The 16,750-nt window shown below is 35.1% G+C and overlaps 1 protein-coding gene across 3 annotated transcripts in view; it reads left to right on the top strand.

The window, feature by feature from the left end:
* The window catches only part of LOC103591786 (pterin-4-alpha-carbinolamine dehydratase 2), a 22,989-nt gene that overhangs the window by 4,235 nt on the left and 2,004 nt on the right, over positions 1-16,750 (top strand). The window contains exon 1 of one of the 3 annotated variants that reach the window (XM_008574302.1): positions 2,022-2,051. The exons of 1 other annotated variant lie outside the window; for it this stretch is intronic. The gene's annotated coding sequence lies outside the window, so the exon portion shown is untranslated. Of the gene's footprint in view, positions 1-2,021; positions 2,052-5,061; positions 5,228-16,750 lie in introns of those variants that run through there. One more of the 3 variants, XM_008574301.1, reaches the window with a different exon arrangement.

Here is a 16,750-nt window from a genome sequence, read left to right as displayed (position 1 = left end):
GAGCGCCACCGCGCTCCCAAGCGGCGCACTGTAGCAGTGCGCCACCAGGCCGGCCCGTAAGCTTTCTAATAAAGTAGGGCCTACCTGCACATCTAAAATCCAAAGGCTTTACTTAAATGGAATAATGTAAATACTGGCTATGTTAATATAACCTTCATTTTTCCTGTTGTCAGATTTGTGAGCAGATTTTTCTTAAATTAAATCCATTATTATAATTGTTTTTACTCTTTTAAAAAATATCATATTTGGAATATATCTGACCATATTTACTGTTTAAAGGAAATATATTTAAAGAAAATAACAGAATAGTATTTTAGTAACTTCAACCTGCAACCTTCCAAAAATAGAAATACCTAAGTTTCTTTTACCTGTCATCATTCAGTACTGCCCTGTCTTCTTAGAAAGTGGAACACAAACAGGAGTTGGCCAGGCAGAATTTGTAGTTTATTACAAGCTTATGGTAATGTAGTAATTTTCTTATTTTTGGGTTTTGTTGATTTTTTTTTTTTTTTTTGAGATTCTGAAATTTTTAGAAGTTTGTGTTCATGACATATTAAGCCCATATAATGTGTATGGGGCATCTTCTGGGTCAGAGGAGAAACCTTCATCATCTTTGGAGAGTGTTTTTGGGGAAATCTGAGGCAGTCAGGAGAAAGAATGGTGCAGATTGCCCCAGTCTGTACAGAAAAACAGAGATTGCTAAAATCCTGTGCAGTAACCACCGTGTGTAGACACAGTCTCCGGGTATAAAACCTTAAACGCATCTAAGGAAGGCACCACCTTCTGCCTGCGATGAGCAGCAGCTTCACGTGAAGCATACAAGAAGGTTAAAAAAATGCTCATTCTGGGGAAACTGAGACAGACATCTGTAACTTGGGGTCTGTCTTACAGTATATGAAACTGAAAGATAAATTGGGCACTTAACTACCTTAAAGTTTTACTGGAGCTTGTAAAACACTTCCTTTATGCTAGACATAGAACTCTAAGATTCTCTCCCAACTACCAATCCCCTCTTCATAAACAATATGATTGCTGGCTTAGGGAGACCCCGCTCTGTGCTTTGAGAAGATTTTTTTTTTTTTTTAATCACCAGGGAACACTGCATTTTTCTCCGTAGGTTGGTAAAGTCACACAGAGGTAGGAACCCCATCTGTCATTCATCCAACCCTTTCTTCCCATACTGGAGAATCCAGGGCTGAAGGAGAAGTAATTAACTAAGGTGAGAGAGCTAGGTCTGCACCCCAAGCACACGTTTCCTTCTTGGTCTGTGGACTTCCTGTGTCACAGGACTATTCGGGTTCTTTTCCATTACATTCTGCATGGGCTCAGAGAGATTTAAGTTAAAGCAGAACACCACTTTTATAAATAAAATGAATTTAAACTCTAAAAATTGTAAGGCATGCTTTTCTGAGCCTCAGGGATTTAGGGCAGGTAACTGCTGCAGTCCCTGCCAGCTCCAACTCTGTTGGTCTCATGAGGCATGGCTCTCCAGATTGTGCTTGCTTTTCGGAACCACCCCAACTTATTCCTGACCTCATGCCCAATCCTCATAGTCTTAGCAAAGCATATTTTTTGTTTTATTATAATGCTGGATTTGCAACTGGTTATAATTCCCAAGGTTTCAATGAAGAATATATCTCAGAACAACAAGGTAGGAATGGCCCCCATGTTTGCATCAGGTGCTTAAGGTAAGATTAGGCAGAGCAAGAGGGAATGGAGACTTTGACCTCATTATGAAACTCTTCAAATATAATTTAGAGAACTTAAGATTTGGGTCGTTGCAGAGCAGTACTCGGTGTTCTCTAAGCACTGAAGACAAAAATACTTAAAGCTCTTTTGCATCCTGACTCTTCAGCCTTCTCACAGCCCTCGCTGAGTGGCCCTCTTCTGGACAAAGGCGGGAGCTGAGTGTTTAGGTTGGGTGACTGAAAGAAGTATTTTGAGCAAGAGAACTCAATTCCCTGAGAAGTCTACTCCAGGGATCTTTCCACAGCATGCACTGCCTGCTCCTTGGAGGATTTCATGATGGTGTCTGTGCCATTTCAAGTTTGGTGGGTAGATTATTTTTTCTAACAGTTTTAATTGTCATTGTTTTATCCCAGCAGACTGTTAGTACCTAAAATAATTGGTTGCTTTAATAGGTGCTCAGCTAAAAAGAACTTTATTCTATTATCTAATGTTTTCACTGGGCATTGAAAAAAAGGATCTTAAAAAAAGTTTTCTCATTTATTCTACAACCTCTTGATTGTAGAATAGAAGTTGTTCTTCTAATTTTTTCCCTGAAACTCTGCAATGTACATTAGTAGAGAGTTCAAGGAATCTTCTTCTTCAGAAGGCCAAGCTTTAAAAGATATATTTGGTATACATGTCTCTCTTCTATGTGACTGAAACATTTATATGAATTAGTTTCTAAAAGAGACGGTTACCCATTTTATGTGAGATTGTGCAGTTTCTAAAAGTAGGTAAAGAAAACCATGGTGCCACCTCTCTTCTATGTGACTGAAACATTTATATGAATTAGTTTCTAAAAGAGACGGTTACCCATTGTATGTGAGATTGTGCAGTTTCTAAAAGTAGGTAAAGAAAACCATGGTGCCACATAGAAAATGAGTAGAATCTTTTAATGTTATAAAGAGGTTCAGGATACACAATTAGATGAATATTATGACAATTGTGGGGAAAAGGGCACAGGGAAAATATAAAAACAAAATACATTTGTTTTTTTTCTAAACCTCGTAGTTTTTTCTAAACCTCTTGTAATTAAACTTTTAAAATAAGAATTACAGGAAACTTATTTTTGCTATAATTCATTTTTAGGTAAAAGAAAAAAAAGGAAATAGTATAATCTGACCTGTAGGGATTTGTGCCTAAACACTCACATGTGGAGGCTTTGGAGTTGGGCACACTTGAATTTAAATCCTAGCCTCACTTTTTATGAGGGGTATGACTCTGGACAAGTGATTTTTACCTCTTGGAGCCTCAGTTCTCTCTTCCATAAAATAGGAATGATAAACCTATTCACAGGGTTGCAGTGAATGCCAGGTCCAGAGTAGTTATTTTATAAATGCTCGTTGTATTTTCTCCTTTCTTCTTTGTTCCCTGAACTGAGCAATAAGAGTTGTTTTTCAGAGTAATAGCCCTGAGATACACTAAGATCCATAGTCAGCAAGAATCGGTTATGTTCAGAAGGTGCTACTTGATCAGAAAAGAGTCTACTCAGGTGCTTTGAAAATTCTCAGTAACAGCAGAAAGCAATATTGGAAACCACCCTTAAACAATTGTTTGTTTTCCTCTTCCCCAACCAAGTTTATAAAAATTTGGTCAGACAGGCGTTTTGTTTTGATTTAAAATATTTTCAGTGAATTGTTATCTGCTGAGTGCACATGTGTTCCTGCACTTTTTCTTTCACGATTGAAACTTTAAACCCTTCTCTTAAGTTCCCCTAAAAACCTCCCTGTGCCTAGTAAGGCTTTGCATATGTGAAGAGGGTGAGGGGATTTGGACCTTGGAGAAATCTCGCAATTTGAAATCTGCCTGTGCAGTCGTATACCAGAAATGAAAATGGTCAGTGCCATATCTGCTCTGTCTTTTCTTCTACTGAGGTTCCTCATCCCCAAAAGCCATTGGTTAATTAGAGTGTTTCTCTTTGGTTAATCAGATCATGAGTGCCTGTGAGTGTAAGAGGCATGATTGAAGCATTTATTAAAATTTGGCTCACAATAAGCCCCATAATTAATTTTAAAGAATTACCTCTCCAGTAACATTTTTTAAAAGAACAACTATACAAAAAATAACAACCAAAAGACTGTGGTTTTTAGCACCACACCTGGTCCAGATTGTACTGGATGAATCCATATTTGCTTCGCTGTAAATGATTTTGAGGGTGGAATTCTCGGATTGTTTTCTGTCTTGTAAACCCTTGACATTGTACTGGTACTTGTGTGCTCACAAAACTCCTGACATGGGAAAGGTCGTCTCAGCCTCCCACTGAAATTCAGGTTGGCTGCATTCATTCTGTATGTTCCTAGAATGAGGAAATGATATGACAATAAACAGAAATGCCCTTGCTGAAGAGAGAAGGGAAGCTGGTGTTTATCTGGTCAGGTGGTTTAGATTAGCTGTGATGCAGCTCTGTATTATGTTACTTTAAATCATTGTGTCCCAACAGGACATAAATTATGAAGATTGTTACAGTATGTTTCATCCTATGTAAGATCAACAAATTGGAATAATTTTTTTATAGGAAAATCACAGTGCTTTTGGCAAGGCTATTGAAGCCTTTAATTTGACTTGAGTATTTCTTAAATATTATTGCCTAATATATAAAGTATGATTTACATAAGGTATGAAATAAACTTTTAAAAACAAAAGGGAAGAGTTTCTCTGTAGCACTTGCATCGAATGGCAGAGCACTCCCACTGCATCGGTGTGCTTTTTTTGCCCCAATGTTTTAGAGGCAGTTGCATTGCTTTCCTCTGGTGGGATTGTAAACAAGCTATGCAGACTTGGTGCAGAGATGGAGCTTTGCTGTGTGCTGCCTGCCCGCCAGCCTCACCTGTACTCAGAAGGTGACTGCTCTGTGGTGGAACTGAATGGGAGTCTGCTCTGAGGGGAGAAAACAAGCATTCTCATTTATACACGTTCAGGAAAGCAAACCCTTTTTTTTTCTTTCTTTCAGGATATTGTGAATTATAAAAGAAAACCCCCAAAACTAAAAAAAAAACTTACTAGATCAACAGCTGAAGTTAAGGCAATTTATATAGGAATACTGGGAAAAAAATTGACTTAAGTATTTATTCTTTTAAATGTCTCCTCCATTCATTGCTGTTTTATGAGTTATTTGCATTATTTGTGAATTTTTGGCACAGAGACATAATTTTTCATTTGTATTCAAGATGTAGGTAATTTTATTTGTCCACACAAAACAAATTTTCTAGATTACGAAAAATGGCACAAAATTGCTTTGTGTATGATTCAAGCAAATTGGAGCCTTTTCGGAATCTGATGGTAGCATGTTTTCTGTGCACAGAACTCAGCATTTTTATAAGACCTCACACCCACAGTGACATTGAGAAGCAGTAGAGCCTCAAATTTACACAGACTGGTAGAGGGGAGAGAGGTTTGGGATTCGCTCAAGGCCATGGAACGAGACGTAGCTGGGATTAGAATTTTTCAGGATATGATGACAGCACTCACCAGACCTTGAGTCTTCGATACCAGAAATAGGGTAAGTGCTAAGTTTACTTTACTCTCCATGTGGCCTTAAGACCTGAGATTTTTCTTTAATTATTTAGTATTATTGTTTAAAACACAAAAACAAAAACGTCCCTATTTTCAATGTGTAAGTGTAGGAATTTATCTCTTCTTAGGCCTCATCATAACAGGTTGAGGATAAATTCTGAATATATTTGTGGTTTGCTTTAGCTCAATGTCTGAAAACTCTGGCAGGTTCAGGGACCTTTCCAAGTTCACAACCCCTGTGTGCACTTTGAAACAAATAAATACAACTTATGAGATGGTCTATTTCCTGGGCTGCTTCTTGCTTGGCATAGTTTCTGGAACATAGATCTGGTGAGCTTTTTTCTTCCAGTGACACATTGCCACTGTCTGTCACTGGAGGTCCTTTGTGCAGTTATTGGGATGTCCAAACAGGCTCCAATATTTGGGTGATGTATTTTTCTTATAGAAAATATTGGGAAATGTTGCATAAACTTTGCTTTAAAACTCTTAAAAGGATTGATTCCCAGTTTACAAATAAGTAAAAGAAAGGATAATAGGGATTTGTTGATGCTGTGCAGACCTCTTTATACCATCTGATATTTTACTATATGAAATGAGGTGATGTTCCATTTTACAAAATGTGTACTGCTTGTGAAAAATGTATTTACTGTACCATTAAGTCAAATTAGTTGTTGCTTTGTTTCTTTAAAATATTTTTTGAGTTCCCCGTTGCCCCCACCGCCCCACAGATGGTGGTAGTGGGTGTTCTTTCTGCCCTGAGACTTTGTTCTCTTCCTTCACCCTTTTGGTTATTGTTACAGGATCTTGACTTTGTTTAATTTAACATGTCCCAATTTGAGCAGAAGCCTTTTTGCCTTTTCTTTCTCTCTTTAAAAGTAGATGCATAAAGATTTTTTTTAGTGTGATAACAGGGGAGGATGGTTTCATGTCAGATATAAACGGGAATTAAACAATGTTAGTAGTTGTGTCTCTTGAAAGGAGCTAGTTGATTATAAAGAAGAAAAGTTAGAGAGTAGACTTTGCCATTTTGCATATTATTCAATTTTTTAAAATGTATTTGGCCACATACTGCATGTATCTTAGTGATTTGAATGCATGAAGTTGAAGCCTAGGAATATTTTTTCTATATAAATTTAAATTTTTATAAATGTTATAATGATGGCAATACCAAGGAGCTTAATTAAATTCTAAGTTCTGAAAGGATAGCTAAAATAAAACAAAAGTCTTTGGTAGTCTTTGTAATACCTCTTCTCACCTCATAAGACCCTGAAAGTTAACAAATATGGGTTATAAGCAATTCAGGGAACTGAGAACTTTTCTGAGGCAGCTGACTGGCAATAATGAGCAGCCCAATGAACAGTGAGGCATAAGTGGCTTTTCTGGTAGATTCCTCTTGGAGTGGTTTTGAAACCAGTGTTTCAGTCTGCTTTAGGGGGAGAGAATAGAAAACTGGTATAATGTGCCGATTTTAAGAGGGCAAAATTGAAGGATTGTGAGAAACTCAAGAAGGAACTAATCAGACAGTAGTAGCTGATGAAGATGTGGGGAAAGGTAATTTCAAATTATGTGTAGAGGAATTCAGAAATGAGTAGTGTCCTTTCAAGAAAAAGATACTCTCAGCTTGTGATCATCTCGGCCAGAATGTCTTTTTTGCACACATCAGCTGTGCAAAATTTATCTAGTTAGAGAACTTTCACTAAAAATGGAACAGAAATTAAGGAACCTTAGGTCAAATTGTGTTTAGTGGTATTTATGTTGGTTAAACTCTGCTACATGGAGAGGAGTGGATTTATATTAGTAGACCCCTATCAAAGAGGAATTTTCCTAGCCTGTGAATTCAGGAAGAATTTACTAATGTAGTGATAGGTCCTAATTCTGAAAGGAAAACTGTTTTGCATCTTGCTTTTTCATTTAACAATATATATTGAAGATGGTACCATGTCATTAGCTAGAGAGCTGCCTTATTTTTCCAGCTGGCTGTTTAGGATATAATGGTAATTGCCAAAAATGATAACTTAAGAACTTTCTTTTAAAAAGGTTCTAAAATGTTATGGTCTGTGAACACAGCTTTTGAAGGCAATGTTTAGAAGTGAGTGTGCTATCTCATAGATGGTGTACTTATTACCACTAGATAAGAGGGGACTAATTCAGCCTGGGCCGTGGTAGAGCAGGCTGCTCTTTCAGTAGCTTGTGGATATTGTCATTAGTGCCTGGGGAAGCCAGTTTTAATTTTAGAGTTGGATATTCTTGGCCTGAGTTATTGGAAATGTTGAGATCTGTAGTGGATCAAGTAGAGGGCAGATGGGCTAGAGGCCCGGGATTGGTGGGGGTTGTGTCTGCCTCCAGACACACACACTGAACTTGCCCAGGGAGTGGTCCTCAGGCAAGGCCTTTAGTCCCACTTCCTCAGGGGTGACATGAGTCACCTGCTTGACTAAAATGCTCACCGACAGATTGCCAGTTCCACAAGAAAATCTTCCTATGCCTACACTAACTTAGACAGTTCTAAAGATGTTTCTGGTTTTCTCAGCCTTGCAAAGGTGAATTTTTTTGTCTTTCAAATTGGTCTTCTGCTACGTTTGGAAAGGAATTCTTCCTTTCCAGGCAACAGACCCTATAATGTTATAGGGTTGTTGATGATGATAGTAATCACTAGCATTCACTGAGTGCTTAATAGAGTACCAGGCATACCATAAAGTATGTTACATGAGTTATCCCCCTTTCACATATGAGGAAACTGAAGTTCATTTCAAAGGTTAGGTAATTTTTATAAGGTCACATAGCTAGTGAATAGCACAGCTAGGAACTGAACCTCACTCTCTGACCCTAAAGTCACTGCAGTTGACCACCATGCTCAAAATACGACCGACAGTCCAGAAAAAAAAAGCATGGATCAAATACATCTTTGGTTGGGTCTGTTCCTTACAATTCTAGTTGAGAATATTCTTGTGTTGCCTGCAAATTAAGATTTGATGTTTCCTTTGCAGTGGTAAGAATAGTTAACAGTATTTTCCATGTGAAAGTCATGGTAAGACATATAATCATATTCTGGGGCAAAGAAAGCCTTTCGTTGGTGTGCCAAGCAACATTTATGTGATTGATAAGTCACCAACACCAAGGGAAGGTCCTGTCCTGTGACATGTGCGTGCTTGGCAATGATCTTGCTGTGCATTTTGCTTAATAATTTTCATTATTTTTAATTAAAGTTGAAGAAGTGCAGACTCTAGCTGAAATTAAGGTAGGTTGTGTTGCCGGAATCTGGTAATTACTTTAATTGATCACAAGATAGTTTCCTTGATCACCAATTAGAGTAAATTGCCGATCATGTTTCAAGACGTGAAGAAATGCCCAAACTGATTTATGTAATAGTGTTTTCATTTCTAATCAGACATAAATATCATTTCCTTCCATAGCAATCGTGTTTTATAAAAGAAGGGTTATAGGCCTACAAACATAAAGGTGATTCATAAACAATAGAGTTCTAATTCATTGAATTAGTAAAGGAAGTATTTAGAGGCTTAATGGAGATTGTACTGGGGAAATTACTTTGGAGTAGCTGGTGCTCATTTTCTTAGTGGGAGATATGTTCTTTTTTAGTGCATAATTAAAATAGTCTATAATCAAAATATAAAAGGCAGCTGATTTAAAGAATGTATATCAAAGAGAATTGCTCTGAGTAATGAAAGATTCGTATTGTAAATATGTGCTAGAAGTTAAGTCTTAGAACTTTAATAAATCATACATGTTATTTGGACTGAAGCTGCATTGTAAATTCAGGGTGCTGTTAAACATTTCACAGATAGATACAGGATTTTTGTTTTGGTTTTGTGTATCTGATAGTCTTTCATAGTTTCATGGAATAAAATGAAACAAAAGGAACTTGAAGAAAAGTTAAAGTTCCCAAAGAATACTTGATTTGGGGTTCACAGAAAAATCTTTAATTGCTGATGGTTTGGAGATTTCCAAATGACAAACTTCATTGGCCCAATTTGCTGTGATTGTAATGCTTACATTCCTTAAAATGGCAGAGTGACTTAAAAAGTCATACTTGATCATGCATTCATTGACTTGTTCATAAAATGTTTGTAATTTGCAATAGAGGAAAGACTGAAACTATTATCAGCCATTATATGTTATTTGTTGGCCATATGTTTGTTTGAAATGGCCGTGGCTCAACAGAACATGGCTCATAGACAAACTATGCTGTAAATTGGCACTAAAAACCCACCTAAACAGGTAGGCATATGTTAAGAAGTTAACATGAGCCAAAATATTTTAATATGAACCAGGTTCATACTCTGCAGAATCCCAGCTCCTTTTACAGTGGGAACTTCATTTGCATGGCTTGTTCATTTTTTCCCCACTAATTTTAAAAAAGAGATCAGGTATATACATGGTACAAATTCAGAAGGTACCAAAGAGTATAGTAAGTCTCTTCCTGTTCCTGATTCTCATCCACCTAGTTCCTACTCTCCATTCCACTCCCTCTTCTCCCCCAAATTCACCATTATCCCCATCATTCTGTTTTGTTTTTTCGGCGGCTGGCCAGTACAAGGATTGAACCCTAGACCTTGGTGTTATCAGCACTATACTGTACCTGATGGCTGGCCCCCACACACCCCGTCATTTTCTTATATATCATTCCAGAGATATTAATGCATATACATGCCTATAATTTTTTTCTTTCTTTTTTATATAATTCATATATTATTGTTATGCATCTTTTTCTTTTTCATTTAGTAATGTATCTTGGAGGTAGTTCCATGTCAGAGAATAAATAGTTTAGTCATTTGTCTTAATGGCTGAATAGTATTCCAGTGTATGAATGTACTGTAATCTATTTAATCAGTTTCCTGTTGATGGGCACTTGGCTGTTTCAAGTCTATAGCTATTATAAGCAGTGTTTCAGCGACTATTCATGTAATTTATGGGTGAGTGTGTCTGCAGGACAGATTCCTAGAAGTGGAATTGTTTGATCTCAAGGCAAGGACATTTTTTCTTAAGGGCATGGACGTTTGTTATTTTGATAGATATTGTCAAATTGCCTTCCGTGGTGATTATATCAGTTTATATTCACCAACAGTGTATGAGGGTGCCTTTTCTTCTCTATCTTCACCAACAGAATGTTACCACACATTGATCTTTGCCAAATGAATAGGCTTAACTTAGTTTTAATTTGTGCTTCTGTTATCATGAATGAGATTGAACAGTTTTTATGTTTCAGAACCATTTAAATTTCTTTTCTGCTGTTATGTCCTTTGACCATTTAAAAAAATGGGTAGTTGGTTCTTTCTTATTAATATATAGGAATGTTATGCTAAGGAAATACATATTGCAAATATAGTATGTTTGTCTTTTGATTTTGTTTGTTGTTTTTTATTGCCATACAGAAAAAAAAATTTAATGTAGTAAGATTTATCTGTGTTTTAGAAGTGATTAAAAGTTTTGTGCATATAGAATTTATACATTTCTTGTTAAGTTTACTCCTAGATTATTTTTGGTGCCATTTAAAATGGGATCTTCCAATGTATTTTCTAATTATTTTTTGTTTGTATGAGAAGGCTATTAACTTTTTCTTTGTCTTATTCTTGACTTAAATAGGAATTCTTCTGGTGTTTCCCTATTAAGAATGATTCTGCCTTTTGGATTGAGAATATATTCTATCATATTAAGGAAGTGTCCATCTATTCCTGTCTCATGAAGAGTTTTAATAAATAAAAGATACTGAATTTATCAGATGTCTTTTCTGAATTTATGGAAATTATATGATATTTCTCTCTTGATTTATTAATATGGTAAATTTTAAAATACCATATTAAATATAATATAAATTATAAAAAATGTATAAAAATTCAATGTATTCTCTAAAGTTGAGCCATCCTTGCATTCTCAGAATAAATCCTACTTGATCGTAGTATTTTGTTCTTTCAGTGTGTTGTTAGGTTTTGTTTGTTAAGATTTCAGCTAATAAAGTATTAATCTATAGTTTCATTATATGTGCTATCTTTGTGTGATCTTGTAGTCAATATTATGATGGATTATAAAAATAATATGGAAATGTTTCTTCCTTTTTTATGCTCTGGAACAGTTTAATCAGTGCTAAAGCTAACTATTCCTTAAGGGTTTGGTAGAATTCCTTTGGATTCACAGAATCAAGATCTATGAAATTATTTGGATGTCACTGTTAGACACATTTTTCTCTTTTATGGTTATTTAATCGTTTGGATTTTTTTCTCTTTTGGGGTCAGTTTTAATCATTTTTATTTTAATCATTTTTATTTGTCAGAAAACTATTTTACCTATATTTTAACATTTATTTGTATAAACTTTGTATTTGCTTAAAATTTATTTTTTATTTTTTGGATATTTTCTAATTTCCTTTGAATCTGTAGTTCCCCATTCTCATATCTTGTTTTATCTGTGCTTTCTCTCCTTATTTTGTTGTTTGCTTGTTTTTTGGTGAAGTAACCAATTTCGTATCATGTAATTTTTTTTCACATAACCAGCTTTTGCATTTGTGAGTTTTACCATTCTTTGCTTTTCTAATTCATTTACATCTGCTTTTCTCTTTCCTTATATTCATTCCCACTCTTTTCCCTAAGTTTATTTTGTTGTTATTTACCTTTCTGGGTTAAATGCTTTATTTATTTTTATTCTTGTAATTTTATTAATTTAGGTCATTTAAGTATTTAAAGATTATGCTTACTCTCATTATTGCTTTAGATGTATCCCAGGTACATTAATACATTAGTAGTAAAAGATACATTAATAAAGCTTGCATTGTTAATTTCTATCCAATTTCAGTTTTTGATTTCCTCTTTGATGCAAAAGTTTTAAGAGAAAGATGTAAAAATTTTTCCATGTAGTGCTCTTTGTTGCTTTTATGTACAAGTTTTCTTTTTAATTTTATCAGAGAATGTTGTCAGTACTATTTCTACTTTTTGGGATTGATTGAGATTTGCTTTTTTTTTAAACTGTTGCAAAATATATATAACAAGGATTGCCATCTTAAGCATTTTTAAACATACAGTTGCTGTGTAAGCACTACCTCTATCTATTTCCAAAATGTTTTCATTATCCTAAACGTAAACTCTGTACCCATTAAGCAATAACTTCTCATTATTCCTTCCCCGCAGTTTCTGGTAACCTCTAATCTACTTCTGTCTCTGAAAAACATTTTTTCTTTTTAATTTATTTTTTCTTAATTGACTCATGATAATTGTATATATTTATGGAGTACAATGTGATATTTGGGTACATTTATACAGTGTACAATGATCATAGGTATTTAGCATATCCATTGCCTCAAACATTTGTCACCTCTTTGTGTTGGGAACATTCAACATCCTTTCAACTAGATACTTGAAGTTATAGGGTAATTTGTTGTTGACTTCAAGTAGCTACTTGAAGTTATAGTCTCCCTATATTGCTATAGAGCACTTGATTTTATTTTTCCTCTCGCTCTACAATTTTGTATCAATCTCTCCCCTTACTAATCTCTAGTAACCACTATTCTACTCTCTACTTCTGTGAGATCAACTTTTTAAGCTCCCACATATGAGTGAGGACATGTGTTATTTCTCTTTCTGTGCCTGGCTTATTTTACTTAACATAATTTTCTTCAAGCTCATCCATGCTGCTGTGAATAGCAGAATTTCATTCTATTTTCTGGCTGAGTAGTATTCCTTTGTGTGTATTTACCACATCTTCTTTATCCAATCATCTGTTGGTGGACATTTAGGTTGGTTCCATATCTTGGATATTGTGAATAGAGCTGTGATAAACATGGGAATGTAGGTATCTCTTTGACATATTGATTTCCATTTCTCTGTAGTGGAATTGCTGGATCATATGGTAGTTCTATTTGTAGTTTTTTGAGAAACCTCTGTACTGTTTTCTGTAGTGGCCGTACTAATTTACATTTCCACCAGAAGTGTATAAGAGTTCCCCTTTCTCCACATTCTCACCAGTATTTGTTATTTTCCTTTTGATAATAGCTATTCTAACTGGAGTAAGATGATATCTCACTGTGGTTTTGATTTGCATTTCTCTGATGATTAATGATATTGAGCATTTTTTCATATACCTGTTGGCCATTTGTATGTCTGAGATTTTCTTTGTGGGCTAATATATGTTCAATTTCTGTAAATGTTTGATGGGAACTTTAAAAGCTATGTTCTCAGCTGGCCAGTTAGCTCATATGGTTAGAGCATTGTGTTTTAACACCAAGGGCAAGGGTTTGGATCCCTAAACCAGCCAGCCACCAGAAAAAAAGATAATAAAAGCTGTATTCTCAGTTTTTAGAGTTTTATCAATTAGATCTACCTTTCAAATTGTGTATTTAAGTAGTCTGTATCCTTCCTTTTGTTTTACTTAATCTGTCATAGGTTAAGAGATGTGAATTAAAGTCTACAACTATAAACGTTTCTTTCTTTTTGTCCAGTATTTTCTATAATTTCTACCTCATTAACTTTGATGCCATGTTATTTGTAGTATAGATATTTATAAGTACTCAATCTTTATTGTGGATGTACTTTATAAATATAAATTACCCTTCTTCATGAATTTTAATGTTTTGCACTAAATGAGCCTGTCCAAAATCATGATTTCTTTTAAAATGTTTTTTTGCATTTGCCTATGTGCTTTTATTTTTAATGATTGAGTTTTGCTTTGATCTGATGTGTAAGTTTTCTCTTTTATTGCTTGGATTTAGGCTCTTTACATTTATCGATTGGACATATATGTTTGGTCTTATAAAAAACATGACAGAACTTTTCTCTTTATTTTAAATCATGATATGGATTGTGTTTTCTTTGCATCATTTTAATTGTGTTTTTTATTTAATTGGGAATGTTTATATTTTTATTTTGGTTTTGTGGATATTCTTATACCTATGATTTTACATGGCAAATTTAGTCCTCTATTTCTTTTTTTTTTTTCCTTTTTGTCTTTTTTCGTGTCCGGCAACGGACCGCAACCTTGTGTCGCACCCGTACCGGACCGGGACCAGCAACGGGATCGCAACCCTCCGTGCTGCGCCCGCCCCTCGCCCAGCCAGTGAGCGGGAACCGGTCTGTATGTGGGTTCCGAACCCTTGGCGGGAGCACCGCTGCGCTCCCAAGCGGCGCACTGTAGCAGTGCGCCACCGGGCCGGCCTATAGTCCTCTATTTCTTTGGGTAGCATTTGTGATCCTCCCTATTAAACATTATCAAAATTATACTTCTACTTTCTACTACTTTTTTTTTTCACTATTCAATTTAATTTTAGATTATTTTATCTTTTAGTTCTAGTGCTTATGTGTTATACCTTTAAATGTACTTATATCTCTAACACTTGATCTTTCAGCTTTCAAAAATTTTGTTCTTTCATCCACCTTCCCTATTTCTTTCCCTTTCTCTTTCGACCCTTTTAATAGTTTATAACATTATTATTCCGTTTTGTAACTTAACCCCCACAATTGTTTTAAATGTATTTCTAGAGCTAAATGGATTTATTGCTCACTGCCAGTACTGTTTATATAGTTTCTCCATTCATCTCTTAGTTACTCATAGTTCATTCTTTAATAGTTTCCTCAAGAAGGGTGAGTGGAAATTATTCTCTGAGTTATTGCATTTTTAAAATTTCTATCTGTTACATTTATTTTGAGCAGTTTAGCTGGGTATAAAATTCTTTGTTTTATTTCCTGTAGTCTTCTATAGGCATTGCTCCTCTGACTTCTGATGTTAAGTGTTGGTATGTGGAAGTTTGAAGTCAGCAGAATCTTTTATCCTTATAGGAGAATTGATCTTTTTGACTAGATAATAAAAGGATTTTATCTCCCATGTTCACTAACTTTACTAGGTTATGTAGACATGGTTGAATTCTCATGATTCATAGATCTATTTCTTATTTCTGGCCATTTTTCTTGAATTATATCTCCAATTTTTTTTATTTTCCATTTTTTTGGTTCTGTTAAATGACAACAATTATCTTTATGTTAGATTTCCTTTGTTTGTCTTATATACTTATTATTTTCTAATTTTCCTAAACTTTTGTTGATTTCTACTTCATTTTGCCTATTTTCTCGGTCTGATCCTTTAAAAGTATTATTGGGTTGTTAATGGTGTCTCTTCTGCCTTGGGCTGTTTATAGCTTTCTTTGATGGAATGGTTTTGGAAAGCCTGTACTTTTAGCTTGCTCAACTGGAATCCTGGTAAGCAAGTAGCTAGAGTTGTAAGAAGAAATCTTTGAGAGAAGGGACAGATGCTTTTCACCATCTTCTAAGTTGGCCGTTTGGTCATATTCCTATTTCATATTGTATTCCAGGTAATCAAAATTCATATTGTATTCCAGATAATCAAGATTCATATTGTATTACAGATAATCAAAATTCCCTTTTGAAGTTTTGCTTTTTTTTCTTTCTTATCCATTCATCTAAATTCTATGCAATAGTTCTTTTATGTTAATTTGAATGTGTATTGTTATGATTTTTTTTTAATTTGTGGATTTAAAAATAAATATTTTAGGGATTATTTGGTTCTGATATATGAAAGAAGGATTATAAAATTGTCTCTTTGCTCCCAGAGCACATTGAGTGTTCTTTTCCCTAAGGAAGAATTAGGAATAAATCCCGTGTAAATGGTTTACAAGGCTTTGTGATATTTTATTAAGTGCAAATATTATGTGACAGTTGAAGGGAAATATGCAAAGCTGAGAAAAATATAAATTTGGACAGTCTTTGGATATGTCCTTTTAAAAAAATTATATGTAGATATGGTAGATGCTTTTTCTTTGATCAATATGCCTCTTAGGCCATGGGTGTTGTGTTCCCTCTTAATTCTTATATACATTATGGAATAGCTTTTGCTACTGTGCTGATTGCATGCTGGTGGTCAAAGGTTTGAGGAGCACTTCTAACCAAGTTCAGGTCACCCACTCAACCCATTTGGCTCTTGGGAAATCGCAAGGGATTCTAGTCATTGCTTTGGACCTTTGGGGGGTGGAGTTGGGGATTGGGGAGAGTTTCTAGTAAAGACCCAAAAATCTACTTGACAAATTCTAAAAGAGCTGTAGCACTCACTTTGGACCCTTTAGGATGACATGGTTCAAAGAAATTGTGGCCACAGGCCTTAAGAACTTGGGCAGTGACTGACTTTGCCCACATAATTTCTTGTCATTTAGCTGTTTTTCCCAGTGAGTGTTCATCAGGGTCTTACTCTATGATATATTTATTATCTGTTTGTTTGGTATATGTGTGTAAGTCTCTATTCATGAGAAATAAGAAAAGGAAAAGACCATTTTTCTGGGAGACAGCAACTGGAATCTTAAGATTCTTAAGCCTGTGGGAGAGCGTCTCTTCTCTTATTGTGTTTTGTAAGGTTCTTCTTGTGTAGTTAGGCCAGGAGCAGTAGTGGTAGCAGTATGTGCCATTATTGATCTCTTATACTGTACCATGTGCTGGGCTAAGTGTCTTTTTATACCTTATCTCTTTTTTTTTTTTTTTTTTTTTTTTTTTTTGTCTTTTTTGTC

This window comes from Galeopterus variegatus, unplaced genomic scaffold, assembly GCF_000696425.1.
Source record: "Galeopterus variegatus unplaced genomic scaffold, G_variegatus-3.0.2 Scaffold1029, whole genome shotgun sequence".
Taxonomy (NCBI): Eukaryota; Metazoa; Chordata; class Mammalia; order Dermoptera; family Cynocephalidae; genus Galeopterus; species Galeopterus variegatus.
The sequence above is the reverse complement of the archived record's forward strand: the minus strand, read 5'-3'. Positions and strand labels throughout refer to the sequence as shown.